The following is a 25,097-nucleotide window of genomic DNA, read 5'->3' on the forward strand; positions in this document are numbered from 1 at the left end:
GAATAAATATAACTGTGCATGAGTAAAATTCCGAATAAAAGTCACTATGGTTTATGTAGCCAATGTTTCCTTTTCTTGATGAATGTCTGAAACATAGCATACTAACTAAAGAGGTTTGGGGGGGGGCTGTACCCTTTTTTGTTGTTGTTTTAGTCTTTGTTTTGTGTTGTTGATTTTTTGGTTTGTCTGATTTTAAAACCCAGAAATGTTTCTTTCACATACCTAAAGCAAATGCACTGCAGGGAAGGTGATCACTTACAGGATATACAGTCAAGGTTATAAAACCGAATCCCAAATGTAGAAAAGGATTGATTTGATCAAGTTTGACAGCCAGAATTGCCAGATTATTGTTTTATATCATCTTTTCATTCCAAACAATTAAAGTATGTATATGTGAGGTTGTATATTCTCAACTTAATCCTGTCAACAAAATTAATTATTTGACAGAACTAATTATTTTGAGATTCAAAAATCCACTCAGTGGGGACAGAAATTATACTTTTACATGCAAGCTCAGTTCCCAGGCCATGCAGCCAGAACACCCAGCCTCACATTTAATTTCCATTAGTGAGCCCTGTCATTACTCTAATATGATTACACAGTCTTGTAAAATGTCCCTTTTTATGAAAGGCAATTAATTTTCATTTAGTAACATTTCATATGCCAAATATTTAGAAGTGACTCTGAATAAAGCAGGTTTTTTTTTTAAACAAATGTTCACAGAAATACCCGCATGAGTATTAGGCTGGATATAAGAGCAAAACTCTAGACCTGGATTTGAAATGCCATTATTCCTCCTAAACTGATCAGAAATAGTGACATAGCAAAACACTGAGAGCAAAAGAATGTTTCTGGTTCGAGAAGTACAGGATGAGGTCTTACAGACTTGCCCTTTAAAACAGTGCGTTTAAGATATATCTATATAGATATGCAATAAGCATGTGGCAAGGCTTTCTCATCAAATCTGATTACACACTGATTGTAGATGCTCTAAGTTATTCAGCCTTGATTATCAGTAAAGTTTTCCAGACATCATAAAGTAAAAGGGCAGAAAAAAAAACTCTCCAAAATAAACACTCATTTTCAGAGACTAGGTCCAGAATTTATAAAATTAAATTTTTAGATAATTCTATTTTCATTTTATACAAAGTAGTCTGAAGCATTACATGCACAGTGATGTTTTATTCTGTCTTATATTGGCTTGCATGCACTACAAAAGAAGTAAAATCTGATATTATTTGCCAAGTCTTAAACCAAGAAAAAAAAATTGTTCTTTTCAAGAAACGTCAATGTGTCTTCAGAATCTTAGGTAGTACCTGGTGGATAGTAGAAGGGATAGACTCCTGATGAGTCTATCCCTCAGACAGAGCTCTGAATCTCACTGCAGAAGCAAAATGCCTATCTCCCCTCTGCTATTTCTACACAATGTTTATAAATGTGCTTGGCTTAATGCATTTAAAACTAATCATATTTCAATACTGACTTGTTTATAATCCCTAGTTTGCTTATTAAGAATGTTAATAAACTTGTGCAACCACTTTGGAAATCAATCTGGGGCTTTCTCAGACAATTAGAAATAACACTTCCTCAAGATCCAGCTATACTACTCCTAGGCATATATCCAAAATATGTTCAACTATACACCAAGGACATTTGCTCAACCATGTTCGTAGCAGCTTTATTTCTAATAACCAGAACTTGGAAACAACCCAGATGTCCATCAGCGGAGGAATGGATACAGAAATTGTGTACATTTACACAATGGAATACTACTCAACAATTAAAAACAAGGAAATCATGAAATTTTCTGGCAAATGGTAGGATCTAGAAAAGATCATCTTGAGTGAGGTATCCCAGAAGCAGAAAGACACATATGGTATATATTCACTTATAAGTGGTTATTGGATGTATAATGTAGGATAAACATACTAAAATCTGTACACCTAAAGAAACTGAGCAAGAAGGAAGACCCTGGGTAAGATGATCAATCCTTACTCAGAAAAACAAACAGGATGGACATTAGAAGAAGGAGAAAACAGGAAACAGGACAGAAGCCTACCACACAGGGCCTCTGGAAGACTCTACCCAACAGTGCATCAAAGCAGATGCTGAGATTCATAACCAAACTTTGAGCATAGTACAGGGAATTTTATGAAAGAAAGGAGAGATAGTAAGACCTGGAGAGGACAGGAGCTCCTCAGGGAGAACAACAGAATCAAAAAATCTGGGTGCAGGGTTCTTTTCTGAGACTGATACTACAACCAAGGACCATTCATAGATATAACCTACAACCCCTGCTCAAATGTAGCCCGTAGCAACTCAGTCTCCAAGTGGGTACCCTAGTAAGGGGAACAGGGACTGTCCCTGACCTGAACTCAGTGGCCTGCTCTTTGATCACCTCTCCCTGACAGGGGAGCAGCCTTGCCAGGCCACAGAGGAGGACAATGCAGCCAGTCATGATGAGACCAGATAAGCTAGAGTCAAATGGAAGGGGAAGAGGACCTCCTGTATCAGTGGACTTGGAGGGGAGCATGGGAGAATATGGGGGGGAGGGGGGATTGGGTGTGAATGAGGTAGGGTGCTACAGCTGGGATACAAAGTTTATAAACTGTAATTAATATGCATAATAAAAATTTAATTTAAAAAGACTTGTTAATAAATGTCACAATTTGTAAACATATTTGCATTCCCATTTCTCTCAAACCAGGATCCTACTGAGAATAAAATCAATGATCTATTTTGGGAAGTTTCCCTTCTCTTCCTCCTCCTCCTCACCCTCCTCCTCCTTCCCCTTCTTCTTCTCCTTCTCCTCCTTCTTGTCCTCGTCCTTCTTCTTTTAATACAAAACTTGTACTCCTGTCAACTTCATAGCTGGGTAAGTCTATTGATGAATTTTCAAACCAGCAGTGAGTAAATTCAAAATTATGTCTTTCCGCTACTTACCATAGCTGTCCTCATATTCTCCATGTACTATACAGAATTTTACTCCTAAACCTGGCCTCTTAGTTCATAAAGCCAGCAAATATGGGTCCAAGGGATCCTGCAGAGACCAATGTACCAACAAAAGACCATGAGTGAAGAGGACCTACACCCCCTGCTCAGATGTAGTCCATAAGTTGCAGTTAAAGGAAATTTCTTTTTTTTTTTGCTTTTCTTTAATTTAAATTTTTATTTTTATATTAATTACATTTAACTCACTTTGTATCCCAGTTGTAGCCTCCTCCCTCATTCCCCCCCAATCCCACCCTTTCTCCCTCTACTCCTCCCATGCCCCTCTCCAAGTCCACTGGTAGGGGAGATGGACCTCCCCTACCATCTGACCCTAGCCTATCAGGTCTCATCAGGACTGGCTGCATTGTCTTCCTCTGTGGTCCATCAGGCTGCACCCCATCAAGGGGAAGTGATCAAAGAGTCAGCCATTGAGTTCATGTCAGAGACAGTCGCTTTGGCAGCACATCTACTAAAACTGGAACAATACAGAGATTAGCCCCTGCACATAAAATAATTTTTAAAAATAGCAGTAGATGAATCAAAGGAGAAAGTGCTTGCACAATGCTTGTTAAACTGAGTCTTCACCATAGGACCTATGTCGTGGAAGAAGAGAACCACCTCCAGTCAGTTGTCCTGTGACCTTCATGCATACATGTTGTGTGCTACATGTGTGTATGCACATATAGCATATACACACACTCATATACACACACATACACACTAAACAAAAAAAAATCTAATTCTAAATTGATAAAAACATCAGTGAAACTTCATTTCCCCAATAAATAAAGCAAATGAGGTTAATGAACTACGTTAACTACGTTTCGGTCATGGTGTATAGCTTTTGAAATTTGGGGGAGGAGACTACAATATGTTTACATTTTTCTTAGGAAAATTCAAACTTTCGCTTTCATAATATTCAGCCTATAGTTTACTTTCACAATGTTGATAATGTATAAGATTTTTTCCTGAAGAATATTTATTCACAATTATCATCTTAGAATTCCCATTATATAGTTATATCTCAAAAATTCTAACTACTGAGTAAGATCAAGGACTTCTTTTCATACTTGGCACCATTTTCTGTGATTGATTTAAACAATAATCGTTATTTATAATCCCTTCTAATTATTGACTGATGATAGAACATCAATACAGATAGCACGTGCAATTGTTTCTTTTATTTTGTTAATTTTTGTTGATGCACCACAAATTTCTGAATGTAATTTACAGCTAGTATTTTAGTGGCTTTTTGACACTCAGAAGTGACAGAATTTTTAATTCTTACTGATGCCACTTTTAAAGTATCGTTATCATACATATTATCTTTATATCTTATGTCCTAATTATTTAAACTTGTTCTGAAACAAGAATCTAGTATTTCTTCCTCTAGTTGTGTCCAGTTGTACTTTGGAAACTATATACTTCTCAGAATCAACTGAGTGGTCTTCGCAGTTATTTGCAGTATGATGCAAGAACATCAGGTTTCTAAAATGAAGGGCAAGAGAATAGACTTCAGTGATGAATTAAATTGTCTTATCCATGCCCATTGAGTGCCGAAATGATCACACACACACACACACACACACAGAAAGAGAGAGAGAGAGAGAGAAAGAGAGAGAGAGAGAGAAAGGTAAGGGCTTCAGAAGGCCCTGGGGATAAAGGGTGCAAATCTCAGAAGTCTGCCTCAGAGACAGTGGAAGGTAAATTCTGATCTTTTTACAGCAATATAATAATGGCAGCAATGGGAGCCAGGATTATTTGAAAATGGAGATTTTCAAATCTCCGATATTCTCCCAATATGAGGCCCATATTCTATCTACAAGAAAGCAGATGAACACAGCAATTACAGATGTTGAGGACAAAACATACTAGTATTGATCTTACTAACATGGATAGAGATAGCTCATTCAGCTAATTGAGTAAGCACAACTTTCAGTCACTTTTGTGCCACCAGACTTGTGTAGACCTCATCCAGCTTGTGCAGAAACAGAAAATGTTTTAAATGTAATCATTTCCAGATATGAAGTATTTGTAACATAATAATATCTTTCCCTATGAAGTGAAGTTGTAAATCATATCATGATAAATTATTTCTTATCCTTCTACCATAAGTGGATCCTACATGCTATGGCATTTTCTTTGCTGACTGTATTGTAGTTCTAATATTAATGAAAAGCCTGTTAACGTTTCTCGTTCCCACTCCATGAACAAAAGCACGCCTCTTCTCAGTAGACTTCCCAGGAATTTTTATTTTTTAAAATTGTATCATGTGCCACATTTTCTTTCCTCCCTCTAATCTTTTCCATACACAACCCCCACCCCCATTCCCATTCAAGTTCATGAATTCATGGCCACTTTTTCTTTAATTGTGTGTGTGTGTGTGTGTGTGTGTGTGTGTGTACACCTGGATGTAAAAGTACAGCCTACTTCATCTGTTTAATGATACTTGCACATATATATTTTCAAGAATGTTTATTTGGTGGGTTTTTTTTTTTCTTGGAGAGAAATATACCTCCTGTTCTCAACATTCCTTAGTGCCTGTAGTTCTTTGTCTAAGGTTGAAGCCTTATGAAGTTTCTCCCACCCATGTTAACATTTCTATGAACATCGTGCTTGTTCAGGTCATGTTCAGGCAGCCATGTTGGTGATGCCTCATGGTGTGCTGTCTTTGATATCTCTAGGACACTCTAACAGCAAAAATTTAAGCTATGTTGGCTCATAAAATCTCTTCATAGTTATTTAAAAGCATTGTTTCCTAAGGTTTACTTCTCAGTGATATCTAATACTGTTTAGAAAAATTTAACTTAAACTTCAATATACTCAGTTCTTCTCAAAAAATGTAACAGAGAGTATGTTTGAAGATATTTGTGTAGGCACAGTTTGTTTAAATTCTTGGCCTTGTAGGTCATTAGATAGCTGTTTTTATCGTTCAATTATCCCTCAGTAGGAAACAAGAACATAAATGAATGAAAATTGATATCCCCAAGCAAAACATCATCATAAAACTACTGGCAGGGCAGGCCCTGCCTGTGTATCTGTGTTGTGTGAGCCCTGACATCTAGTCACACACTGAGTAATGGTTTAACATGCTGATGAAAACATAGGGAGGAATATCTCACTGAAAATATAATCAGAGAGTTTCTGCTTCTGATCACTTAGTTCTGAAGATCATGGCAGTTGGACCAACCATATCAAGGGAGTTACTGTGATCCTAGCGATTCTTAGTCTCAGGTTTCTTCTAATCATCTCACAATCCAGCAGCCTACTAATTGTGTAACAATGGTAGAAGTGCACAGGGTGCTACTATATCAAGTCTCAGTCAGTGAAAATATATTCCCTTCAGTATCCCTAAGTCTAGCCACGTATCAACAATACCATACTATGAAATAAGTATTTATAATTACAGCTGTCAAGCAGTCAAGCTATCTCACCCCTGAATGAAATGAAATTAGGATACAAAAACAGAAACAAACAAACAGAGAAAAAGTACTTGTATACCACGGTTACTGTGGCACTGTCCACAATGGCCAGTTATGTATTCAGCATAACTGTCTGTGTGTCAACACCAGCAGCTCATGCCTTAAAGTAAATAAATCAATAAAGGTCTTCATGGAACTAAAAAGCTTTTGTAAAGCAAAGGACACTGTCAACAGAACAAAAGGACAGCCTACAGACTGGGAAAACATCTTTACCAACCCTACATCTGACAGAGGGCTAATATCTAGATTACATAAAGAATGCAAGAAGTTAAACACCAACAAGCCAAGTAATTCAATTAAAAAATGGGTTAAGGGCTAAACAGAAAATTCCCTATAGAGAAATATCGAATGGCAGAGAAACATTTAAAGAAATGTTCAATGTCCTTAGTCATCTGGGAAATGAGAATCAAAATGACCCTGAGATTTCACCTTACACCCATCAGCATGGCTAAGATCACAAACCCAAGTGACAACAAATGCTGGAGAGGATATGAAGAAAAGGGAACCCTCCTCCATTGCTGGTGGGAATGTAACTTGTACAACCACTTTGGAAATCCATCTGGAGTTTTCTCAGACAATTAGGTACAGTGCTATCTCAAGATCCAGTGATACCACTTCTCAGTATATATCCAAAAGATGCTTAATCATATAAGAAGAATATTTGCTCAACTATGTTCATAGCAGCTTTACTCATAATAGTCAGACTCTGGAAACAACCCAGATATCCCTCAACCAATGAATGGATACAAAAATTGTAGTACATTTACACAATGGAATACTACTCAACAATTAAAAACAAGGAAATCATGAAATTTGCAGGCAAATGGATAGAACGAGAAAAGATCATCCTGAATGAGGAGGTATCCCACAAGCAGAAAGACACACATGGAATATTCTTACTTATTAAGTGTATATTAGACATATAATATAAGATAAACATACTAAAATCTATAGCCCTAAAGAAGCTAAACAACAAGGAAGATCCCTGAGAAGCTTAGTCCTCATTTGGAAGGGCAAACAGGATAGCCACCTAGGAGAAGTCTGTGAAGAGGACAGGAGCCTTCCACAGGGGAACTCTGAAAGACTCTACCCATCAAGGTATTGAAGGAGATACTGAATTCTAAACATTTTTTTTTTCTGGAAATAGACACTTTATTGATGTTTAAGGATGAGTAATGCTACAATTTTTCTCAAGATCTGTGTCATGGAGTCATTTTAATGCAGCATTTGTTACACATAAAATTTTTTTTATGTAATTTCAAACACAATTATCCCAAAGACAGTCACACAAGTTGTATTTTCTAAAACTGAAATACAAAATACCAAATGCATTTTTAAAATACATTTGGACTATCCAATTATTTATTTTAATATTATGTAACATTCCTGACTGATTCATTTTAAACCCTACTCTTTTACTAAACATGAATTCATTGAACTTCCTTAACACACACACACACAGGTGAGAATGCAGAAGGATATAAATACAACATGATGAGTCTAAAAAAAAAATCTGTCAATCTTACCTATCAGATTGTTTACTACAAAATAATAGAACATATATAATAAAATGTCAAAGATATTTTCTTTTTTGTTCTAAGAACAAACTTGCTGTACTCCTTGGTGAATAAGAATTCAGTGGCATAATATTTTAAGAATTTATAAACTACATTACCTACTTAATTTTTAGGCACTGAACTGTTAAAAAGAATAAGCCAAAGGTATCCTATTTAATGAAACCTTAAAAATTCTGCTTGAAATTATAATTCTAAACATTTTTAAATTTTATAAGAATCACAAGATCATTTCCCTTACCTATAAAATTGATTTAATATCACACAAAATATAACAGTTCTCATGGGAACTACTCCACTGGTCTATATAAAATACCAAGATATTATTGTTCACATTGTGGCTTTTTAAGGTTTAGTGCTTAATTTTTACTCTGTAACTTACAATATTTACATATATGTTGTCTATTCTTATAACAGCACAGAAATTATTATACTACCTCATACAACACTGTTAAGCTATGTTGCAATTCTTTTAATGGAGTAATCATATATATATACATGATCAGGAGATGGGACAAAGGCAGTTTAACATATATAAATCTTGGGTACTGGGAGACAACAGAGTGGGGAAGCTCTCAATGCACAAGCACAAGGACCCACGTTTCACTCCCTGAACTCATGGGGAAAGCCAGGCATAGTGATATGCTTGTGATTTCGTGATCCATGATAATGCCGGCAAATTTCCTGGCTTAGCTGTCTAGGCAGCATGGACTTGTCAGCTCCAGATCCTATCAACATAACCTCTCTTGAAATATAAAAGTAGAATCCAAAGCTAACAAATATCAAAGTAGATGGTGCTTAAGAACCACACCATAATTTCTATTCTTCTCCATACAAGCATGAGTACACATATGCACAGGCATACACACACACATGCACACATACACACATATGCACACATGTACAAACACATCCACACACTTGCATTCTCATACATGTACACACACACAGACATGCATTCACATACATGTACAAACACATATGTACATAAACAAATTAATTACCGTGCCCACTGCTAAAACCAGATCTTGTTAGTACCTACAGCGCAATTGTACAAATCTGTGTAGTCTTGCTGCCACTCATGATCATGTGGGCAGTTAGAGTGTACAGATATAGAACAATAGAGATTTTTAGTTGTTAAGTTGTTAAACGATCAGTAGATTGTGGTTAATTTCATAAGTTAATGGTATAATTTCCAATAGCTAAAAATGCCACTAATATAGTATTTATGGACAAATGCGTACATAAAATACCTCAAATAAATAAAATTACTACAGGCCCTATAACCAAATGTGGAAATAATGGTGTTACAAAAGATATGGAAGAAAAAAAATTAAGCTGTCATTTCTTTGTTCTCAATACGTTATCATCTTAGATTTTTCCTGAGTATTAAAATAAAGCAAAAACTGTTAACTGAATAATAGTTGCTTACTAAGTATAGTGCATCCCTTATTAGTATATGATTGACATGAGAACACAGTCACCACATAAATTTTTGTTCTTTTTCCTCTTTAAAATTAGTTATCATTTATATATGTTAAATGTATAACACCTAATTATTCACTTTCATGAAAGTTCACATTCATATTCATCTATAAAATACTACCAAAGAGACATGCAAGACATTTCTATTAACTATGAATAATATTCTCTTGTCAATTGATTGTCAACTTCCACATTCAGATAACTGCCTTTTTAATGTCTATCTTAATAAATTAATTGTACTTTCATAGTTATACAAACACAATATAATGTGAATACTCTAAGTCTAGCTTCTCATGCTTTACATAGTTTCTATAACTTACAGTATTGGACTATGTATCATTAGTTCTTTGTGTGTTGAATATTTCATTATGTGAATGACTTACTATTTTTTTAATTCATTCTTCTCTCATATATTACATCCTGAACACAGTTACTCCTCTTCCTCTCCCAGGCTGTCCATGCCTCCCATTCTGTACCCCACCCTCCACCCTTCATCCACTCCTCCTCCATTTCTCTTCAGAGAAGGGCAGGCCTCCCATGGATAGTAACCTAAATTGGAATATCAAGTTGCAATAAGACTAGGCACCACATCTGGTATTAAGGCTGGAAGAGGCAACCCGGTAGGAGGAAAAAGTTCCCAAGGGCAGGCAAAAAGAGTCAAAGACAGCCCCTGTTCCCACTGTTAAGAGTCCCACAAGCCCAAGCCACACAACAATAACATATTTGCAGAGAGCCTAGGTCAGATAGAGGCAGACTCCCTGATTGTCAGTTCAGTCTCTGTGAGTACCTCTGAGCCCAGATTCTCTGATTCTGTGGGGTTTCGTTGAAGTCCTTGATTCCTCTGGATCCCACAGTCCTTCCTCCCCTCCTTCTCCAAGATTTTCGAGCTTGGACTAATGTTTGACTGTGGGTCTCTGCATCTGTTTCTCAATTGCCAGATGAAGATTCTCTGCAATGCTATTTTTATCTACTTTGCTTTTTACCATTGTCTTCTAGATGGATATCTGAATTTTACCACGTGTTAATTATATAAATGTAAATTCTGTGGTATTATTCTGTGAGTAAAGTCTTTTAATTTAAACTTAAGAGAAATAAAAGAGAACTTCCTTAACATGATAAAAATGTTAGCTCTGTAACTTACAGCTAACATTAAACACAACGACGAAATCCTTCCCTGGATTCTTGTCTCATGAGAAAGAAGATTAGTGTGTGTGTGTGTGTGTGTGTGTGTGTGTCTGTGTGTGTGTGTGAAATTACTGCTTCCATTGTAACACTAAAACCCTCAGTCAGCATAATAATTCAAGACAAAAAAAAAAAAAAAAAAACAAGATGAATACAGTTTGAAAAGAAATAAACATTAGGCCATGACTCACAGACACTCATTGTTTATGAAAATTCTGTCATCACTGCTACAGCTACAGGAGAGGGCTGTGGCTGTGAGGATTCACCACTTGACACTGTAGTGCTTTATCATACAAGCAGCAGCCAAGCAGTAAAATGTAGGATCATAATTTAACAAGTACATGAAAATGCTCCATGAAATTACCTTCATCACATTCTACTTGTCCTTCGTTCAGCCTTATTTTGATCAAGACTCTTAGATATCCCTGTTAACATACTAAACTGCATCTCTGCTGTTCATTGCACCAATGCATATATTCTGCAGTGAATATATTCATAGACTTGTACTCACCAATGGGACTCGACACCACAGTAACATGATAACAACTAAGGGCTGCGGAAATTACCTATTTATTTTCGATACTTTTCTTAGTACTGTTATGTTACTAACTCCTCACCTTATTATATCATCTGTCAATGGCAGAGGAGATTATCTACAACAAAAATTATTGTCTGTCTCTGGCATATTTTCCTAGCTGTATTTCAGAACCATTACTCTGTAGAAATAAAAAGTAATTTCTGCTCTTACACTGCCTTCTGTCATGTGAAAGGATCTAAAGAAAATGTTTTTTTTTTTTTCTTTTCTTCTTTCCAGATAAACAAGAATGCCCACTCTCTTTCTTCTGAACCTTGGCTATCAGGACATTTATTATAATTTTCATCTTATCTTGACATATCTGCCTACAATCTAGAAATGTCTTGTCATTTTCCTTCAGAATGTCCCCCTCAGGCCTTTTTAGCTGTTCTTCTTGCTTTATTCAACCTAGGATGTGGACAGAAGTTTTTAATTACAAACCTGAGAGCCTTCACTAAATTGGGTTTCTCAGCAAAGACAACTGTATTTCTTGGGAAATCATATGGATAACTCTTAAAATAAAAATATTTTTTATCATTAAGGCAAGGTCCCTAGAAACACGTTATATAACAGTCTAATGCAAATTCATTTATTAAACATCCGTAGTTTCCCACAATGGCAATAAAGGGTAGGTCTTTATTTGCTTAAAACCAAAGTATGTTATCATATCCAGATATTTTAAATAATTGAACACATTTTTTTTAAATCACTGTTCATATTCATGTTCAAATAGCTCAAAAAAACCAAAGCCTATTTACTTAACAATTAAAACTGAGGATAAGAGGTGGGCTCTACTGTATGTGTTTGATAACTAAATTAAACACTATGGGTAACTATATTATTCAAGGCAGAGCTAGATTTTGAACTAATATTTACAAATTAATGACAACTTACAAAGAAACTTTCAAATTCCTAGTACTATATTCTCTCTCTTTTTCTTTCTTTCTCTTCTTGCAACCCCTTCTTCCTCTCTCTCAGTATTAGTTTACTTCAATCAGCTTCAAATTCCAAATCTTGCAAACATTTTGCAGAGGAGATCATAGTCACTAATAAAACTGGTGATATTAATTAGTTAATGATTCCAGCTATTTAGTGTATAAGGTAACCTCCCCTGTGGAGACTACACAGGAAAGCCTGGGTTGTGTTTAAATAAACTCTTAATATGGAACAATATTTTGAGTATATAAAAGCCAGATAAAAGGGATGGAGGAAACAGTATAAATAGCAGCTAGGATTTGGTAATAGAACAGTTTATTTTCTCTGTGATTCTGCATTCTTGTAAAATAATATTCATTGTACTCCAAACCAAACGTTAACCAAATAAATGAAGAAATCCAAACCGTCAACTCACCATCCTAAATGTATAAAAAAAAAGTAACAGTATTCATTGTTTCTAATGGGAAAATACTTTTAGCATGTCTACACTATGTAATCATAAGCATAGGTTCTAATTGTTCTAGAAAAATAACTATGTAGTATGTTTACAGTTAATAAAATACTTAGCAGAATAATCTTTCTAATATATAAATAAGTGTTTTGTTGTTCATTTTAAATTACATTATCTGTGGGAGAACAAAAGAAAAACTAACTTCTGCATTCAAAATTGGAGATAATTAAAGCACCTGACAGTAGCATTGAGTATATGATATGAGGATAAACAAGCAGTAACAGTTGAGTATGATTTTGATAAACTGTTCAGCTTTCCAGTAAGAGCAAGATGGACATAGGTGAGGGTAATTTAAATGAGCTTAATATATTATTTGCAGAGATATTTAAAATTAACTGCAACCAGTAAAGGCTATAGAAAGCTCTGCATCAAGGAGATACAGCCTGAGGAGGAAGATCTGATGAGAGCCACTCAACAGCAACTGTGCCAGAGAGACTGCCCAGGGCACATGAGGAGAGGCAACCTGCTTAAAATGCACATTAAAATAGCTCTTAGAGCTTTTCAAACCCTGTGAAGGAATGGCTTATATCCCCAGGAATCCTAGATTGTTTTCATTTATCATAGGCACAGACGTTTATTTTTAAGGTTGAAACTCTATAATTTTTGGTATATTAGCAGTATTTATGAACGGCTGCAGATTTTGACTGTGGACAAATTATCATCACAGGTTATGGTGCTGTGTTTTTGCTGAGTCATTTGACCACACTCGCTCTTCTCTTCACTCGGCTGACCTCATCTGTCACAGAGCATATATATTTATAAACTAATGACAACTTACAAAGAAACTTTCAAATTCCTAGTACTATATTTTCTCTCTCTCTCTTTCTTTCTCTCTCTCTCTCTCTTTCTTTCTTTCTTTCTTTCTTTCTTTCTTTCTTTCTTTCTTTCTTTCTTTCTTTCTTTCTCTTCCTGCAATCCCTTCTTCCTCTCTCTCAGTATTAGTTTGCTTCAATCAGCTTCAAAATTCCAAATCTTGCAAACATTTTGCAGAGGAGATCATAGTCTCTAATAAAACTGGTGATATTAATTAGTTAATGATTCCAGCTATTTAGTGGATAAGGTAACCTCCCCTGTGGAGACTACACAGGAAAGCCTGGGTTGTGTTTAAATAAACTCTTAATATGGAACAATATTTTGAGTACATAAAAGCATATATATATGCTCTTGTACGTTTCCCTTTGCCCATCTTTGTCTTTTCTCAATTGGCGAAAATAATTTTACTTCCTTAAAAATTTAGTAGTGCTCAATCAACTGCACTTAGTAAAAGGAGATGCAGACACAAAAGATACTTAAGTATTGCATATAAGAAATGCATGTACTAGTGCAAAGTCTTCAATTTCCTATTCATTTTCCTAATACAAAATATTAATCTATATTCTCAATACCAAAACATTTTGGTAGTCTCTTACTAACACCTCATTTTTAAACAAATTAGGGTTGTGTTTTAAATGTGAAAAAAAATAAACTAAGGAGTCCTTTTATTTCTGAAATCAAAACCACTTTATTCATTCAAGAAGTATTTTATTTAGCAATGTTATGTCAATGAACATGATACCTTAGCTATAAAATAGAGGGGCTATTTTTCTGATGCTCTCCTGCTCTATTTGATTAGTCTGATGGCATTTAAGCTACTGATTTGACAGCAATTGGATCTTCTTTTGAGTCTAGAATGGAGGTAAAGATTTCATTGGCAGTCACTTTTTGGAAAATATTGTTAGAAATGTTGCTAGATTTATACTTTCAAACTTACTAACTCCTCCCTGGAGTCTGTTCTCTTTTCTGGAAAACTGAAAATACAGCTCAACCTTCTCATTAGAGGAAATGATAGTTTGTAGATTAAGGAAAATCATAATGGTTATGGTTCAATTGGTATTTAGCAATGGTTCTATCACGTCAATATTATTAATTTGATCCTGGAATGTTGTAAAGGTACTTTATCTGTATTATTTTATTCCATATTTATTTATAGCTATGGCAAAGTAAGAAGAAAACTATTATACCAAAACTCATAAAAAGAAAAGAAATGTTGCTAGATTTGCTCTGAGACTCAAGATAAAGTGCTAAAAGTAACTTTATGTGCTAATTTTTATTTGATTCTTTTCACTAATGGTAACTTTTAAAAACTGCTACTTCTCTTGCCACTATAGGAATTGATTAATAATTCAGTTTAGACATATGGTGACAAGGCTTACAATGACAGAAGCTTTCACACAACAAGAACAATCTGATTAAAACAAAGAAGACCTGAGTGCCTGATATAAGAAGTGAGCTATGTCACAGTGACACATACAGCCACAATGCAGCAAGGAAGACAAAAGCTGAAATTTAATTTGGAACATAATGCATAGGTTAGGCTGACACTGTCTATATAGAAATAAATAGTACAATGAAGAAATGAGACAGTCTCATCCCAAAGCATGTGTGAGGATTATGGATTTCAGTTCAGATACTTTCTGTACAGATAATCTCTCCACATCACTGCCAAGTCTTCCTAAACCATTGTATTAGATTATTTTTATCATAGCTCTGACAAAATACCCCACAGAACACACATAAGGAAGAAAAAAGTATTTTAGATCACAGAGGATTTTCGTCCATCATGGTAGGGATGCCATAGCAGCTGGAGCCATCTGGTTTGGATCAGTGGAATGGAATGACTGGTCATTTCGTGGAAGGCAGGAAACAAAACAAGATATGAAGCACTGCCAGACTGTAAGTCTCCAAAGCTCTTATGTGGTGATCCCTTATGACAGTTAAGTTCTGTATTGAAAAGGGTACACAACTTCCAAAACCAGTTTGATCACTGGGGCACCAATATTCTAAGCACAGCAGCATAATTTCCATATAAATATCAAATGCTACAAAATCTGGTTAGCTAGGAATGTATTAACACTAAGCTGAATCATTTCACTCAGCTCCTGGGTTTCATCTAATTGAGAATACAACTATTCTAAATTAAATTAAACTAAATTAAAACTGCTGTTTCAAGTCACTTTGCTTTCTGTGTTTGTTCCAACAATGCATAGCAGTGACACTAAGTCAAAATAATTTACATATTTTGGAATGTAAAGTACAGGTATTTGCTATGATTCCAGGAAAACCTTTTTTCTTTTTAAAGTTTTCTTTTACTTCATGTGTATGGGTGTTTTGTCTGTTTGTATACCATGTGTATTCATTGTCTGAAGACTCAAAAGAGGGTAATGGAAACCCTGGGACAGGAGTTTCAACTGTTAGCCACCATAAGGGTATTGAGAATCCAATCCAGTCAGTACCTTCTCCAGTCCCTCAAGGCATATTATTTAAAATGTGGCAAGTATATTGTGTAGAAGAAAACTGGCAATAAAGGTATAAAAATACACACACATATATAAATATATATACATGAGGAAATAGTAAAGAGTAAATAGAAAGTAAAAAGAAAAATATTTAAATGCATGATTTGAAGAGAAGGGATCCTGGCAGCATCAAGGAGTCGAGTCAATGAATGAGGCTCTTAGAAATAATCTTCTGAGCTAGCCTCAAGAAGAAGCAGTGATGAAGCTATAAAATGAGGTTGACTAGAGAATACAGCCTCCATCCTGGCTTAGATCTCTTTAGAAACTGAGAGACATTTCCAATTCAAAATATTATTTTTGTGGTTGAAGTATTTGGGTATTTTGATAAATTGCTTATGGAACATAATAGTACTATCCAGCAATGATTCCATGCTAGCTTTTATTTGATATGCCCAACTAGATGTACAAAACACCATGAAATGAACTCAATTAGCATTTATCTCTTGCTACCTCTATTCAACTTTAAGTTCCATTTTCATCATTAACTTTTTATGTTGACAATTATTCATCCGGAACGTTCCATAGACTTTATCTCTGTAGCATGTCTGTCTTGGTCAATCAGGAGTTACAAGACCAAGTTCACTTTATTCTTTAATTTGCCCATGACTTGAAGAGAAGATTTAAATATGCTGAATGAGTACATGTTTTACCCTTCAACCTCTTAAGCTAATTTGTGAGTATATCTGAACTATTTAGTAGCTTTAATGTCAAACAAAAAATCTTCCAATTTATAATTTCTTAACTAAAAAGTTAGCAATTTTATTATATAAGGAACTCATTCTACAATATTCCAGGGTAACTGAATAATTTAGGAGTTTTATACGGACTTGCTCCACTCCATAATCAGGAGGAAATAAGTCTACAAAATCTGCAGACATATCTATGGCTGTTGCAATAGTTTAGTATTAAATATTTTATTTATTTATTTATTTTCCATAATTTAATTTTTCTCATTAGTTACATTTTGTTAATTCTGTATCCCATTGTATCCCTCATTCCCTCCCCAGTCCCACCCTCCCTCCCTCATCTCCTCCCTGCCCCTTTCCAAGTCCACTAATAGGGGAGGACCTCCTCCCCTTTCATATGACTCCCTTTTGTCAGGTATTTTCAGGACTGGCTGCAAAGTCCTCCACTGTGGCCTAACAGTACTGCTCCTCCCTTGGGAGGTGGGGAGGTCAAAGAGCCAGTCATTGAGTTCCTGTTAGAAATAGTCCTTGTTCCCCTTACTATGGGAAACCAATTGATTACTGAGCTATCACAGGTCACATCTGAGCAGAGGTTCTAGGTTTTATCCTCTCATGGTCTTTGGTTGAGTGTCCATCTCAGAAAAGACCCTGTGCTCCGATACGTTTGGTCATTGTGGAGCTCCTATCCTTTCCACATCAAACTCCCCTTCTTTCATATGATTCCCTGCACTTTGCCGAAGGTTTGGTTGTGAGTCTTAGTATCTATTTTGGAGCACTGCTAGGTAGAGTCTTTCAGATGCTTTCTGCGGTAGACTCCTGTCATACGTTCAATGCATAGCCCATTTGTCTTTCTAAATGAGGATAGATCATCATACCCCATGTCCGCTTTCTTGATTATCTTCTTTAGGTGTATAGATTTCATTATGTTTATCCTATCTTTTAGGTCTATATAAGCGAGTATAGTCCATCATCAAAACAAAACGACTGCCTACAGATTGGGAAAGAATCTTCACCAACCCTCTATCTGACAGAGGGCTAATATCCAGTATATATAAAGAACTAAAGAAGCTGAAAAGCAGCAAACAAGTAATCCAATTAAAAAATGGGGAACAGAGCTAAACAGAGATTTCTCTGTAGAGGAATATAGAATGGCAGAGAAACACTTAAAGAAATGCTCAACCTCACTAGCCATTAGGGAAATGCAAATCAAAACGATCCTAAGATTTGACCTTACACCCATCAGAATGGCCAAGATGAAAAACACAAATGACAACACATGTTGGAGAGGTTGTGGAGAAAGGGGAACCCTCCTCTACTGCTGGTGGGAATGTAATCTGGTACAACCACTTTGGAAGTCAATCTGGCGCTTTCTCAGGCAATTAGGAATAGTGCTTCCTCAAGACCCAGCTATATCACTGCTAGGCATATACCCAAAATTTGCCCAAGTACACAATAAGGACATTTGCTCAACCATGTTTGTAGCAGCTTTATTTGTAATAGCCAGAACCTGGAAACAACCCAGATGTCCATCAACGGAGGAATGGATACAGAAATTGTGGTATTTTTACACAATGGAATACTACTCAGCAATCAAAAAGGAGGAAATCATGAAATTTGCAGGCAAATGGTAGGATCTAGAAAAGATCATTCTGAGTGAAGTATCCCAGAAGTAAATATTTTATTTTTAACCAGAAATCTTACAACTACTAATTGTTTAATATTCTATCTGATGCCTTTTCAAAATTCACAATCTTTATAAAAGAAATTAACATTCTGCTTACTTAGCGTGTATTTGAATAACTATTATTTTCCTAATCCTTGTTGAATCAGGAGATATTTGCCGTCAAAGTTTTATGTTAGAGGAGATGGAGAGATGACGCTTGGGTAAAAGCACTGGTTGCTCCTCCAGGGGACTGGGTTTGATATCCAGCCACATGCTGACTCACAACTCTCTGTAATTCCAGTTTTACATAGTCTAAAACCCTCTCCTAGCCTCTGTGGATACCTCACATGGTACATAAACATACATGCAGTCAAAAAATCATACAAATAAAATAAAAATAAAAGTATCAAAAATATTATTAAAGTTTTATGTTAGAGATTTTTCCAATCTGTTTCAACTTATTTTCCTGTTTTTAAATGTCTCTAAAAGGGAAATGAGGTCGAAGGCACTCCAGGTAGAATAGTTTCCAAGCTAAAATGGCATAGTAGCACTCATAAAAGTGTTTCTATTGAGATATTTGCAATTCTAGTAAGTAGATACTGAGCCTATGGTTTCTGTATATAAATTAATCTAGTATATGCAATTCCATTTACTGTCAGATTAAATTTTTTTGTTTAAAAGAAAATAAGAATAGAGAAAAGGTGTTTTTATGTACTTAGTAAGCATCTGAAGGCCTTTACCAACCTTAAATCATTGCAATATCATAAAGTCAATCTTCCTTGTTCCGTTTATGGATGTAGGAATAGCAGTAAACAAAAATTAAAAGTTTAGTTCAACAAAATCCCAACAGTGTTAAGAGGAAATGGACAAAAATACCACCCCTAACCAAGAAGCTATTTGCAATTGATACCTTATGGGAAAGGAACAATCAGTTTTCTACAATTAAATGTCTGGCATATCAACCACACCCCAGTTGTAGTTGGCCAACACAAAACAGACTCCATGGGCTTTTTGTTTGTTTGTTTGCTTGCTTGCTTTTGGCTTTGTTTTTGGTAGTTTTTGCCTTATATTTATTTAAAGAGCAAGAGAACATGAAGTTGGATGATAGGAAGATGGAAACATTCTGGGAGGAACTGGGGAAGAGTAAAGTGATAAAAATATATTGTATGAAAAGAAATTAGTCCAACAATTATAATGTCTAAATGAGAAGATGATAGTTTGTTGTTGCTGTTACCGTTTATTACAACAACTATTTTAAATTCTGTATGCCTAAGTCAAGAGTAAAGTGGCATTGAGGAGAAAAAGAATCCTGAAATTCATATTGTTTTCTAATTTACTTGAAAAATTATAAATATACACTCCTTTTTAAATTAAAAAAAATGCATTTGCAACAAATTAGAAAAATGTTAATCCCAGGGCTGGAAATTTAGCCCAAGGGTAGAGTCCATGCTGGGGCATGCATAAAGCCATGGCTTTCATCTGTGACATCACAATGAACTGCTAAATAAATAAGCAAGCTCTTCCACCTAGTTTCAACTCTGCATTTTGTGACTTAATTCTGTATTGTGAAATAAGAGAAAATTTTCACTTCGCTGAAAAAAATTACATTTTAGTACATGCTGTTATATGGGTCCTAGTTAAGCAGCAGGGCTTCAAAGTGAACACGGAGAGCTCAAAGTTGGAGAAATGAGAAAGTGATGAACCACAGAAAAACAAGCTTTCTTTCTGATGCATCAACAGGTTCCGATGTGGTGACCTCTAAACCAATCATAAGGTATGTGTATTCTGCGGAGCAGGTAAGCTTCTATGCAAACGTTTGTGAGGAACAGTCAAGTCTTTATATGATAATAAGCCAAGTTTGGTTGTACATCTCTGTGGAAGTCATGCCTCTAGTATGTAATGACACACAATGGCAAGCAAATTAAAACACAAAACCAGGAAGGAACATGCAATAGCTTTCAGATACACAGGAGCAGGCAAGCACAAACTGCTATCTGTAGTCACACTGCTGGTAAAACATGGGAGCTACTCAAAAGGATAGCCTAGAGGTCATGGGAAAATAAGCACCATTCACATCCAATGAGCCTGCCAGTAGGCGTGCAGCCTAGAATGTCAGTAAAACATCACATTCCCAGCAGGATTTCATGTTGCTAGTAAAACTTGAAGTGTGCAATTACTTTAATTTTATACCTTTCCTGTTCAGCTCAAAAAGTCTTTTTTTGTCAACAGAAAAAAAAAATGTTACACAATCAATCACACATTGGGCTTTCAATCCAAGGGTTGCAAGAAAACCACTGTCTGTTTTTAATTTCATCTGAATCTACGTGAATACAAGCATTAAAAAGTTAGAGTTTTTGTAACTATGCACCAGAGAATTCAGTATCTTTCTGAAAAAAAAGTGTAAATATATTTGACAGTAAACATTTTCAGAGAATAATTAAATGCTGTTGCTTATATCACACACGAGTAGTTACCTATGTTCAAGTGATGCAAGCATTTAATAACTCATTTTGAAAATAAATCTGTTTTAATTTTTCCTCAAATAGTTGAAATGGATTTCAGTAAAGTTAAAATGTCTTATGCATTACAATAAAGGCACAATGAGATGGCACTAGAGATGGTCCTCAACTCAATTTTTTTTTTTCTCACAGTTTGGCAATTTAAAAATTTTGAAAAGTGATGGCACTTAGAGTTCTGAATTTTGTTCCTTTCCTTGGCTAGTGATACGCATGTTGAATGCACCATAGTGGATCTCTACCCCATAATTACATGGGTAGTTCACCAATACTCTGCAGAATACTGTGGCTACATTATGATATTCAGCATAATTTATATTTATATGATACATATTTTAAAAATAAAGTTTGGGGATATAAACTCAGATAATCAAGGAGAGTCTGCATTGATCTAGATGGTAAGATAGAAGAAAACCCATAGAATCATGTAAAGTGAAAAAAAACCACATCCAACCTGACTACATTGATATAATATTCCCAAAAGAGAAAAAAAATTAAAGGAACACTACTAAGCATATCAGTGATTGCCAGGGTTGCAATACAAAGAGGCAAATGGAGTTATTCTTTACCTGACTGAAGGATATATGACAATGTCTCTGCTAGCTGTGATGAACTATGCATTAAAAGATGTATTGTATGTAAATTACTCCTCCATAAAGCATACTTAAATTAATTGCCACATTTATTTTCACACTCATTTCCCCAAAACTTATTAGGAAACAGAATGGGCAAATATTTGCTAAACATTATTTTAGAGTCAGCATAAAATAATTTATGGATCAGCATTTGTTATGAAATGAATGCTCAATTTATATTGATAAATGAATAAATGAATGATTTCTTAGGCCACATAACATAGAAGTGGGTTGATTAGTTAAGTAATCTATATATCCCTCATTGCAGATTTGATGTCTAAGCTTCAGGAATAGTATGAAGAGTATCCTTCAATAAATACATGATTGGAAAACATAAGAGATCTTTTTTAAAAGTAGGTCATGTAGAAAGAAAATCTAGAAAGCACATTATATAATTTATGTATTTATATTTATATAAAGTATATTTATAACTTATAAATTATTAAAATATAATTTATAAAAATAGAAAACATGCTATATAATTTATGAATGGAATCAGAAAGCCATTTAACAAAGTAAGATACAAAAGTTTTACAAAACCAAGCCTCTTTGACAAAATGGTGGTAAAACTATGGGGGAAAAGCTGCTTGTAGGCACAGAAGTTACAGCCTCCACAAAAATTCACTCAAAAAGGATTGTAAACCTGTACATAAAATCCCAAACTTTCAAAGTGTTTGATGCACCCTATGAAATTGGGAGGGTGAAAAGAGCGAAGGACAATCTCAGAGGAATTAGGGATGGGAATAGATAATCAAAATAAACTGCATGCATATTTAAAAATAATAAGAAAAAATAAAGTAAATCTCTTGTTCTGTGATAGTGTATTAAAATGGAACAATTCATTAATTAGGAAAACATCTGAAAATGACATATCTAAGAAATGACTGGTTTCTAAAATATGCAGAAAAGCCTTAAAATTCAGTAAAGAAGAACTAAATCTGCCAATGAAGTACATAAAAGATCTGAACAATCTAATTAAGCAACATCCACAGATGATAAGCAATCATACAAAAATCTGCTTAACATTTTGCCATTAGGAACAACAGTGACATATTACAATGAAGCTAATAGAATGGCTGAAACCCAAAATAAGAGTGACATTCAATGGTGGCAGAGTTAAGAACTCTTCTTTTCTCCCCTCACTTCATGTAGAGAAAATAAGGAATGGTAGCACAACTTGGGGGCCATGCTGTGTCACACTGGGAGAGTGGATAGAAGTCACTGTGAATGTGTCACAACCACAAAAAGCACAAAACAAGTCAACCCTAATGGAAATAATGGACTTAATTACTATATTAATATTCACTCATCGATGGTAACAAATGCATCGTGGTATCATATTAAAATTGGTAATCTGGAAGGAGGTGAAGATCAACATGTCAGCAGTTCATGAGTTTTAAGCAGAATATTCAAAGACTCTAATTCAGATTATACTACATGTTAATGTCTGAAAGGAGATTGTAGAATTGTATAGAAGAGGAAGATAACAGGGATGAGAGATCGTGAGAAAAGGTATAAAGTCACTGAAATCAGATTGCACTGCATACATTTATGAAATTAAAATAAATTTAATAAAAATAATTTTTAAAGATGATTAATCATTCAGTGGAGTATATTTTTAATTTTTGTCTTTATTTAATGGTTATATTAACTTGTATACAAATACATTATCCTTGTAATTTTACATGAAACATTTAGTAAAACACAAGTTTACATAATTGCATAGTAGTGTTTTCTTCTTATGATAGTCTAGCTACGGTTAGGCATAGGAGTTTACTTTGGTAGTTCCAGCTACTCTAAAGCCTATAATATTTCTTCAGGCAAAAAAATCCAAGACCACTGGGGACACCAGAATGAGACCTTTTCTAAATAAACAAAAGAATAAATAAATAAAAGCCAAAGCAACACAAAACTCAACAGAAAAACAAAGAAACAAACAAAAAACATAGAGTTTAGTTTGATAGCACATGCCGATATGCCCAACCTACAAGTCTTCAGTGGAAGGTCACATGATCCTACAATTTGAGAACATCATGAGCAACCCTGAAAAGCACTTTTGTCTCAAAAAAAAAAATATTTAGAGTGGAGTAGGGAACTAGACTAACAATATTATAGTAAAAAAAAAAAATTCTCTAGGGTCTCCAACAGTCTCCAGCTATGAGTTCCTGCTTTATAGTACCTGGAATAAATTTTCTCCTATTGAGTAGGTCAAGGAGATGGCTGTTGATTTCTTTCCTATCAGCAAGCCATAAGTGACATTCTTTTACTATGGAGGAATATATTGGCTGTGCAGTAAGGGTTGTGGTACGGAGGTTTACAATTGTGTAAGACTATTAATAACGTTTTTCCCTTGGCAGATTGCATAAGAGCTTCAGTCACAATGAGAGCTAGCCACCATGGAAGAGGCTTCCAGGTCAGTACCACCTTGGTATTTCCAAAGCCTGAGACCAAATTGTGTGCAGTCTCAGCAGCAATACAGCCTTCCCATCATGTTCTGGCATGAAACCGAAAACAATGGAAGTAATCTATATGGTTTGGGGAGTCTCTTGGATGTCTATCTATTCACAACTTCTTCACCTACCGTTGAGGAAACATCGACTGGAGATGACAAAGATTGTAAAAGCCTGAAGATTAGGATGACATTAGTGACATAATGTCTTATAGACATGACAAAACTTTATACCATGAATGCTTAACAGTAGGTCTACCCCTGGGTCAGTAGGACTAATATACTGAGATTGGCAATCCAATCAAAAGTAACATACAAATTCAGTGCAATTCCCATCAAAAGACCAGAACAATTTTTTACAGACCTTGAAAGAACAATTCTCAGTTTCATATGGGAAAACCAACCAACCAACAAACAAAATACCAGCATAGCTAAAACAATCCTGTACAATAAAAGATCTTCCTCAGGTATCTCCATCCCTGATCTCAAGCTCTCTACATAGAGCAACAGTAATAAAAACTGCATAGAACTGGCATAGAACCACACGGGTGGATCAATGGAATAAAATCAAAGATCCAGAAATAAACCCACACACCTATGGATACTTGATTTTTGACAAAGATGCCAAAACCATACTGTGGAAAAAAGATAGCACTTTCAAGAAATTATGCTAGTCTAACTGGATTACTTCATGTAGAAAAATGCAAATAGAACTATATTTATCACCCTGCACAAACCTAAAGTTCAAGTGGGTCAAAGACCTCAACATAAAATCAGACATGCTTATCTGTTAGAAGTAAAAGTAGGGAAGAGCCTTGAACTCATTGACAGAGGAGACAATTTCCTGAGCAGAACACCAACAGCACAGGCTCTAAGATCAGTAATCAATTAATGAGACCTCATGAAACTGAAAAACTTCTGTAAAGCAAAGGACACTGTCATCAGAACAAAATGACAGCCTACAGACTGGGAAAAGATCTTCACCAATCCTACATCTGACAGAAGGTTAATATCCAGAATATATAAAGAACTCAAGTTAAACACAAATAAACCATGTAATCCAATTTAAAAATGGGGT

The 25,097-nt window shown here is 35.1% G+C and overlaps 1 protein-coding gene across 16 annotated transcripts in view; it reads right to left on the reverse strand.

Moving 5' to 3' along the window:
* Positions 1–25,097, reverse strand: part of Ralyl (RALY RNA binding protein like) — a 755,733-nt gene that overhangs the window by 466,382 nt on the left and 264,254 nt on the right. For 2 of the 16 annotated variants that reach the window (XM_060385776.1, XM_060385773.1), the window contains exon 3: positions 2,944–3,040. The exons of the other annotated variants lie outside the window; for them this stretch is intronic. The gene's annotated coding sequence lies outside the window, so the exon portion shown is untranslated. The remainder of the gene's footprint in view (positions 1–2,943; positions 3,041–25,097) is intronic. 16 annotated transcript variants of the gene reach the window in all.

The sequence above is a fragment of the Meriones unguiculatus genome, chromosome 6 (genome assembly GCF_030254825.1).
Source record: "Meriones unguiculatus strain TT.TT164.6M chromosome 6, Bangor_MerUng_6.1, whole genome shotgun sequence".
Classification (NCBI taxonomy): domain Eukaryota; kingdom Metazoa; phylum Chordata; class Mammalia; order Rodentia; family Muridae; genus Meriones; species Meriones unguiculatus.